Genomic DNA, 8,612 nt, shown 5'->3' with positions numbered 1-8,612 from the left:
CAAACGTAGTCTGCACCTTATAGGAGAGGGAGCGATATTGGTCTTTTTGAATCTTATTGCGACCAGATACGTATGAGATGATACTACCACGCATCACAGACTTCGATGCTTCCCAGAAAAGAACCGGGTCATTCCAGTGTGTGATGTTGTTGTCTACATAGTCTAGCCAGTTACGTTTCAAGTATTCCTTAAATTTTTCTGATTGGAATAAATATGCAGGAAATCTCCAGGTGCGGTGTGTGGGACCTGTGCGTGGCATCCTAAATGAAAATTCAATCGGCGCGTGATCCGAAACCAGAATCTCAGCAATATTTGCGGAGGTCACCTCGGATATTAGGGAGTCCGCCACTAAAAAATAGTCTATGCGAGAGACCGTGCGGTGGACCCCCGAATGGAAAGTAAAGGATTTATCTGATGGATTAAAAAGTCTCCAAACATCAGTCACTTGGAGCCCCAATATAAGTTTCACAAGTGCAGACCAGATAGGAGAATGTCGGTTGGACGGGATTGGAGTTTTATCCAGGGTCGGATCACGCACCGTATTGAAGTCCCCTCCAAGTATTAATGGAAAAGCCTCCCGCTGTTGTATCAGGAAGGTTACCTTAGTCAAAAATTCGGACACCTGAGTGTTGGGAGCGTATATATTCATAAGAGTGTATGCGGCATCTCCAATCTTAACATCTATCAGTAAATATCGACCATCAGGATCCGGGACAGTGTTTAAAATGGTGTATGGGAGGTGTCGTGCAAAAAGGATAGCCACCCCTCTGCTCTTGTTGACAAATGAGGCCGAAAAACAATCACCTAACAAGCCAGCGCGGAGGGAGGAACCATCACCTTCCTTCCAGTGGGTTTCTTGTAGGAAAATGATGTCTGGACTGAATTGCTTAAGATGGGATAAGACCCTGTGACGCTCAATGGGGGTATTGAGCCCGCCTACATTCCATGATAGGCATTTAATCGAGTCGTGGGGAGGCAGTTACGGCAAATTATGTATATTACTTGCCATCATCCAATCCCAGATTTCACTGCGGTAGGTCCACCACACGGTCCCATCAATGCATGGTGGGGTCCCCCGTCCCAGCAAGCGGAGGACAGCCCATCAAACCCATTCTCGGCTAGGTGTTCCCATCTCTCTGCCACCATTGCGCCAAAATACAACATAAACATTTGTAAGTATAATAGATTAAACATATCACAATTATCAAGAAATAAGAAATCATGCTTCAATAACCTTTTCTGAGTTTTCTCATACAAAAAATTTTCCTGGAGGATCACAGTGACAACACTGCAACCAACTCTTAGAATCAACAAAAAACAAACAGTAAACAGAATGTGGAGAGCCATTCTCCTAAGTAATAACATAATAACTGTTAACTAAAGAGGGGCGAGTAGAAAATAGAACTTTGTCCCCCATCGCTAAATTGAGAACAGTGTAAAAGTACATAAACAATACTTGTGTTCGCACACCCATTCAGCGATTGGGAGATCTCTGGGATAGCGTTACTGGTGAACTCTGTAGGGAGGGGGGGGGACAGAAAATGCCTGCGGGCCTCTTCTGGGTCATCAAAGAAAAGAGTGCGGCCATTATCGGTGACCCTCAGTCTGGCAGGGTAAAGCAAGGCAAAGCGTTTTTGCGATTCTACTAAAAATTTGCAAACTGGTGAGAATGATCTGCGTTTTTGGGTGACCGCCACTGAAAAATCTTGAAAAATCAATATGCGGGTACCTTCAATGACTAATTTGCCCAGTTTCTTATATGCACGTAATATTATTTCCTTCGTCCTATAATCAAAGTAACGGGCCACCACCGGCCTGGGAGGGGGATTAGGACCTTCCCGCTCAGCCCCCACCCTATGAACCCTTTCAACCTGGGGGAATTCCATCTTGTCAGATATATGGAGAGCAGGAACTAATTGAGAGGCCAGGAAGTCACCCAATAGGGAGGGTTTGACATGTTCCGGGATACCAACAAAGCGAAGATTATTTCTCCTATTTCGATTTTCTAGTTCATCTAGCTTGTCTTGGAGCTCCCGAATCATGCCAATGGACGAGTCAGCCGAGGACTCCACGTTGTGGACCGTGTCCTCTAGATCACTGACTCTCTGCTCCACCTCCGATATTCTCGAGGTATTCGAAGCCACTTCTCGCATGGTGGACTGAAACGAATCTCTAAATTCGTCTAATTTCCTATCAATATGGGGCATTAGCACCGAGAGAATCTCTTTAGCAGTTTGGGACACTGGGGGGATTGTGTCAGGTTGGGACGTGAGGTCGGGGTTCCCATCCAAATTTGTTACGGGCTGTGACTGAGAAGGGGAAGAACCACCTGTCTTATGTGACTTTCTTCTGACCATATTTTCTGATACGGTTCTGTTCAGAAACCTCTCCATCAATTATGAAATGTTTAATAGGAAAGATCCAAGAGGATCGGACACTGTTCACCAGTAAATAGAAGTATCAGATGAGAAACATCTGAAATCGTAAAGTATATCGCCCCAAGAGGGTATGTAAAATATCACATTATTAAATATGAATCCTACACCTCTTAGCTATATAGCAACAAGGCAACTAACAGCAAACTCTGATATTATAAAAGAGGTAATGCCGATCTAAATATTAAATATTACATGTAAAAAGAATATTTGTGTGTGAGATGGCAAAAGCAGTAATAAGTGATTTGGATGGAATCAGAGTATAAGTTAATAATATTGTACCAGCGAGGTATATAATATGCACAATAATAGCAGTCGGCCACAGGGTGGCAATGTCTACCAGGCCAGTGAGCAAAATTACAACAATCTGCACAGGATCAGTGTGAAGAAAAAGGAAAGGTATATAATAGCATTTGAATGGAAATGAGAGGGAGAATAGAGAAGGAAGGGCAGCATCAGAGGAGTAAGGAAATGAGAGGAAAGGCAAAGGAAAAATAAGAGGAAAGTGTAATATGTAAAATGAATACAATAAAAAGAAAATGAGAACAGAGGTGGTAAGGATACCAGACACGCTCCAATATTCAGCAGTTCGGTAGCGTCCAGGAGCTCCAGCAAGGCCCAGGGGCTGCCACAGTAGAGGCAGAAAGCACCAGCAGCGTCCCTCTGGGTCAAAATAATCAGCTGTCCCCACTCAGATCACCAGGATCCCTTTCAGAGCACAGGAAAGGCGGCCGCTATACTGCGGTATACGGCCAACAAAGCCTCAGGTCTCCAAGCCGTGGCAGCGGGTCTTCAAAGGTAGGAAGCCAACATCAGCGGGTGTACAGCGCTGGGGGGATCGTCGGGAGCATTCGTCCCTGGCCGCGGGCACTTCTGTAAGCAGGGGTCTCGGCAGCAGGATCATCCGCTGCGGGCGTAAGCAGGGCCAGCCTCTTCGGAAAGCGTCGGGGTAGGTGAGTCACCGTCAGGGTGATGCAGCTCCGAGCATCCCAGTCTCTCACTCCCGTCTCCGTCAAACTCAGCTGTCAAAAGAAGGGATTTTTTTTTTAAATATTAATACAGGTAGGGGAGTAAAAATAGTAATAAGGTGTATAAATAAACCAAATTTTGGTTGCAAATGTCTATGACTGGGTGCAATGCTGTACAGCGCTGTTTACTCAAAATCAACACAAAACAGACAGACATAAAAACACCAAGGAAGACAATACTAACACATATAACATATATGTTAATTGCTGTTCTATGCTATTTTGAATGGGACACGCTTAGTGCGGTTTACTCAACCTTAATGTACTGGAGTAGATCAATTGTTCTGCAGTGTCCAATACAGGCTCAAAATGGTATTAGTGAGATATTAGTTCATCTCCAGGTTTGCTCAGCAGCTGGTAATGTGCTTAGGGCTATCTGTGGTGCTTAAGGTGCTTTCCTCTTACCCAATTGACAGATATTTGCTCTTCATGCACGTTCCACTGTATAGTTGTGGCTATACAGTGGGGATTGAAAGTTTGGGCACCCCAGGCAAAAATTCATTTTAATGTGCAAAAAGAAGCCAAGGAAAGATGGAAAAAATCTCCAAAAGGCATCAAATTACAGATTAGACATTCTTATAACATGTAAAAAAAGTTTGTTCTTATTTCCATCATTTACACTTTCAAAAGAACAGAATACAAAAAATGGCGTCTGCAAAAGTTTGGGCACCCTGCAGAGTTAATACCTGTTCTGCCCCCTTTGGCAAGTATCATAGCTTGTAAACGCTTTTTGTAGCCAGCCAAGAGTCTTTCAATTCTTGTTTGAGGTATCTTCGCCCATTCTTCCTTACAAAAGTCTTCCAGTTCTTTGGGATTCCTGGGCTGTCTGTGACGCACTGCTCTTTTTAGGTCTATCCATAGATTTTCAATTATGTTGAGGTCAGGAGATTGTGTAGGCCATGGCAAAACCTTCAGTTTACGCCTCTTGATGTAATCCACCGTGGATTTTGAGGTGTGTTTAGGATCATTATCCATTTTTAGAAGCCAGCCTCTCTTTAACTTCAGCTTTTTCACAGATGGCATCAAGTTAGCGTCCAAAATTTGCTGGAATCTTATTGAATCCATTTTTCCTTCTACTCGTGAAATGTTCCCTGTGCCACTGGCTGCAATACAACCCCAAAGCATGATTGATCCACCTCCATGCTTAACAGTTGGACAGAGGTTCTTTTCATTAAATTCTGTGCCCTTCCTTCTCCAAATGTACCTTTGCTCATTCCGGCCAAAAAAGTTCTATTTTAACCTCATCGGTCCACAGAACTTTATTCCAAAATGCATCAGGCTTGTCTATATGTTCATTTGCAAACTTCAAACGCTGATTTTTGTGGTGAGGACGTAGAAGAGGTTTTCTTCTGATGACTCTTCCATGAAGACCATATTTGTACAAGTATCTCTTTATAGTGGAATAGTGTACCACAACTCCAGAGTCTGCCAGATCTTCCTGGACGGATTGTGCAGTCAAACGTGGATTTTGACTTGCTTTTCTCACGATCCTGCACGCTGTTCTGTCTGATATTTTTCTTGGTCTTCCAGATCTTGCTTTAACTTCCACATTTCCTGATGACTGCCATTCCTTAATTACATTCCGAACAGAGGATATGGGCATCTGATAATGCTTTGCTATCTTCTTATAGCCTTCTCCTGCTTTGTGAGCGTCAACTATTCTCAGTTTCAGTGTTCTACACAACTGCTTAGAGGAACCCATGGTGCTGATTGTTGGAGCAAGGTCAGATGAGTCTGGGCTTTTAAAACCTTTGAGATTGACATCACCTGGTCTTTCCAGACGATGATTGAGAACAATCCATGACACTGCCAGGTCTCAGCTGTCCAAAGGGGGCAAGGTATTAACTCTGCAGGGTGCCCAAACTTTTGCAGACGCCATTTTTTGTTTAATGTTCTTTTGAAAGTGTAAATGATGGAAATAACATCAAACTTTTTTTGACATGTTATAAGAATGTCTAATCTGTAATTTGATGCCTTTTGGAGATTTTTCCATCTTTCCTTGACTTCTTTTTGCACATTAAAATGAATTTTTGCCTGGGGTGCCCAAACTTTCAATCCCCACTGTAGCTCCGGTGTTTGCCGGCAGATAGTATGGTGAGCTCAGTGATTGACTGGTTTTGCTTATCTCCGCAGTATTCATCAGATGTCTAAGCTGCAGTTTTGTCCAGTTTTTTTCACTCTAGCTGCACTTGCAGCAGTGTGTCAGTTCCACCCTTCTTAGTATTCGTGGTGGGATTTCATTTCCACCCTAACTTGGTGTGGTATTCCTTGCATTGCATGCCGGTGGGACTGCTTATTTATTGTAATGGGAGGAGGGCTGTAACCTCACTATTTTGGCAGTCATTCCGATGTGCCTGTTGATTCATTGCTATGTAAAACTGCTCTGCAGAAAATAAACAAGTATATAATACCAATACACAAAACAAAAATGAAACAAAAAATAAACACATGAGAGAATGTTGGGTAATGGTGTATTATTACAATTCAGGTGTAAAAAGGTAAGTATACCCATAATATTTATTATAATATATATTCTAGAATAATAATATAAACAATAATTAATCATTTAAAACCAATATTGTAGAATACAATTAAGATCCAGCCAGCAACTAATTACATAAAAGTATTAAAATTTATTATTACAAGATCATGACAAATGGACAAATTTTCAAAACCCTATGAGACTGATAATTTCTGGGCCTTGCTGTCCTTTAAAATGAGAGAAATTCTCTATAACCGACGCGTTTAGTCCTTATACGGACTTCATCAGGGATAATCCGTTAGGAGCTGTTATAATGAGGAAGAAAAAAGAGAGAACAACATTTCATCAAAGGAATAGAGTTTACAACATTATTAGTATGCATAATTCATTTTTCATTATTATCTGGCATACATCAAATTGTTGATGATCTTAAATAATTTCACATAAATACAAAAGAATAATACAACATTTTTTTTTTGTTTTAACAATATTATAAAACCACCTACAGCCAAAATGAGAGATGATCATCTAATCAATTAAGAAACCATCTAATTTTGCATAGTTGACAGAATAAATTAACATTAATTATAAATTAGTTATAAAGTTAGATATACATAAAATAATCTTAGACCATTCAAGGAAGAGTGTATTTATCACCCTCATTTACTCACAGGAAGCTCTTTAGAAACCTCCATCCAGAATAATCCAAGCCGTTCTCAAGTGATGAGAAAAATCACAATAAAGATGGAATAATACTACTTATAGATAATTAAATATCATATATTACCTTCTTCCTAAATTAGAATAGGGTACATTTATTTTAAGTAATATATAATTCATTCACTTACTGATAAATTAATTGATGGATTCGACAGGAAGAGAACCTGAGGATAGCTCCACTTTATCAGCTGTAGTGCCTACTAATGTACAGAGGTGATACTCTAAAGAGTAAATAATATGTTCTCCTTAAGCTAATAGAGCGCTCGGTGCCAGAAAGAGGGAGTTACCCTATATCATTTTAGGAATATAAAAAAATTACGGATAATATATAAAAAATATTAATCAATTAATGTGCTAACTGGGTTAAGATAACAATTAGTATCCCTTAATAAGGATAGAAAGATATTAAATATAATTAGATTGTACTTATAATAAATAGACCAGTTAGCACATTTGCATAAAAGGAAATAAGTAAATTTAGAAAGTGCCCATGTGGTATAGGACAGATTCCTACTAACAAATATAGGGTTAATTGGCCATTCATACATGTAGTATATAGAGATGAGCGGTGTAAGTATAAATAACTGATTGGTTATGCATAAGTATACTGTAACCATACTATATATAAATGCATACTTCTTGTCTGGCTCAATAATTGATATACTTAGATATATTAAGCTGGGCATTAAAAGGATGTAACACATTCTTCCTTCAGGATCTTTACAATACATTGAACAATACTACACACATAGAAACGTTTCAATACAAGTATATAGATGCAGCATTTGCGAGAAAGACAGATTCTGACACAGTGTCTACAAAGATCAAGCCTACAGCAATTTCTGACTATGGAGTAATTCACCTATAATTTACGTTTAGAGATAAGACATCAAAACGGATCATAAAGTTTCCTATCAGAATCCACGACCATTATGAATGTTATTGTGTAGATCTACTCTCAAATACATCCTAACATTGTCCACCTAATAGGACGAAACGCGTTGGGACAGGGACCTGCTACTTACCCTTTGGACTCCCTAAATGCGGACAGATAAGCCTTTTTTATTTTTCAATCCTGTACGTGTGCTACCTGCATTTATGGACAGATGAATTGCCTACTTGTTTTAATTGTCTTGTACGTTTGTTACTTTTAAGTGTGGCAGGATTGTGCCCATTAAATTGTTATTTTTTATTACATTTGCCTAACATTAATTGGAATGAGCCACATTCCTAGCTTTTAAGCTGTAATGAAATTTTTGTCTCTTTTAGCTTTCATCTTATATACATTTCAGTTTTTATCATCAATCCTGCTTACTTATATAATTGGAATGAGCCACATTCCTAATTTCTGATATCACCAGAAAATATTCTGTCTTAAAAACAGTACACACTATGTTGATTTTATTTTCTCTTTACATGTTCGGCTTCCAAATGTCATCAGCCTGAAAGTATTAAAAAAAATAACAACTTAGCTTTAAATAACTGCACCTGACTGCACAGGTTTTTATTTCACCAACACGATTAGGCGCTTGTTTTACTTCATTTTTTTCACAAGTATATAGATATTCATAATGTCACAGATGGTAACCTAATCACCCTATAAAGGCCACAACATCTACACTCTCATTCATCCCTTTTGGAGATAAGGTGTTAAGGGTGTAGATCCAGTATTTCTCACGTCTGGCTAGCAATAGAGCTCTATCGCCACCCCTGTCATTAATTTCGACATGTTCCAATACCGTAAAGGTTAATCCTTTAACATTAGTTATGGTGTTCAGCAAAATGTTTTGGTAGACTATGGCACATTACTTTATTTTTGATGTTTCTTAAGTGTTTTTGAATGCATAATTTTATTTTCCTTTTAGTTTTTCCCACATAAGATAAGTTGCATAGGCAACTAATCCTATAAATAACATATTCAGTATTGCATGTCACTCTGTCCTTTAA

This window comes from Pseudophryne corroboree, chromosome 3 (assembly GCF_028390025.1).
Source record: "Pseudophryne corroboree isolate aPseCor3 chromosome 3, aPseCor3.hap2, whole genome shotgun sequence".
Taxonomy (NCBI): Eukaryota; Metazoa; Chordata; class Amphibia; order Anura; family Myobatrachidae; genus Pseudophryne; species Pseudophryne corroboree.
Note: the sequence above shows the minus strand (reverse complement) of the source record.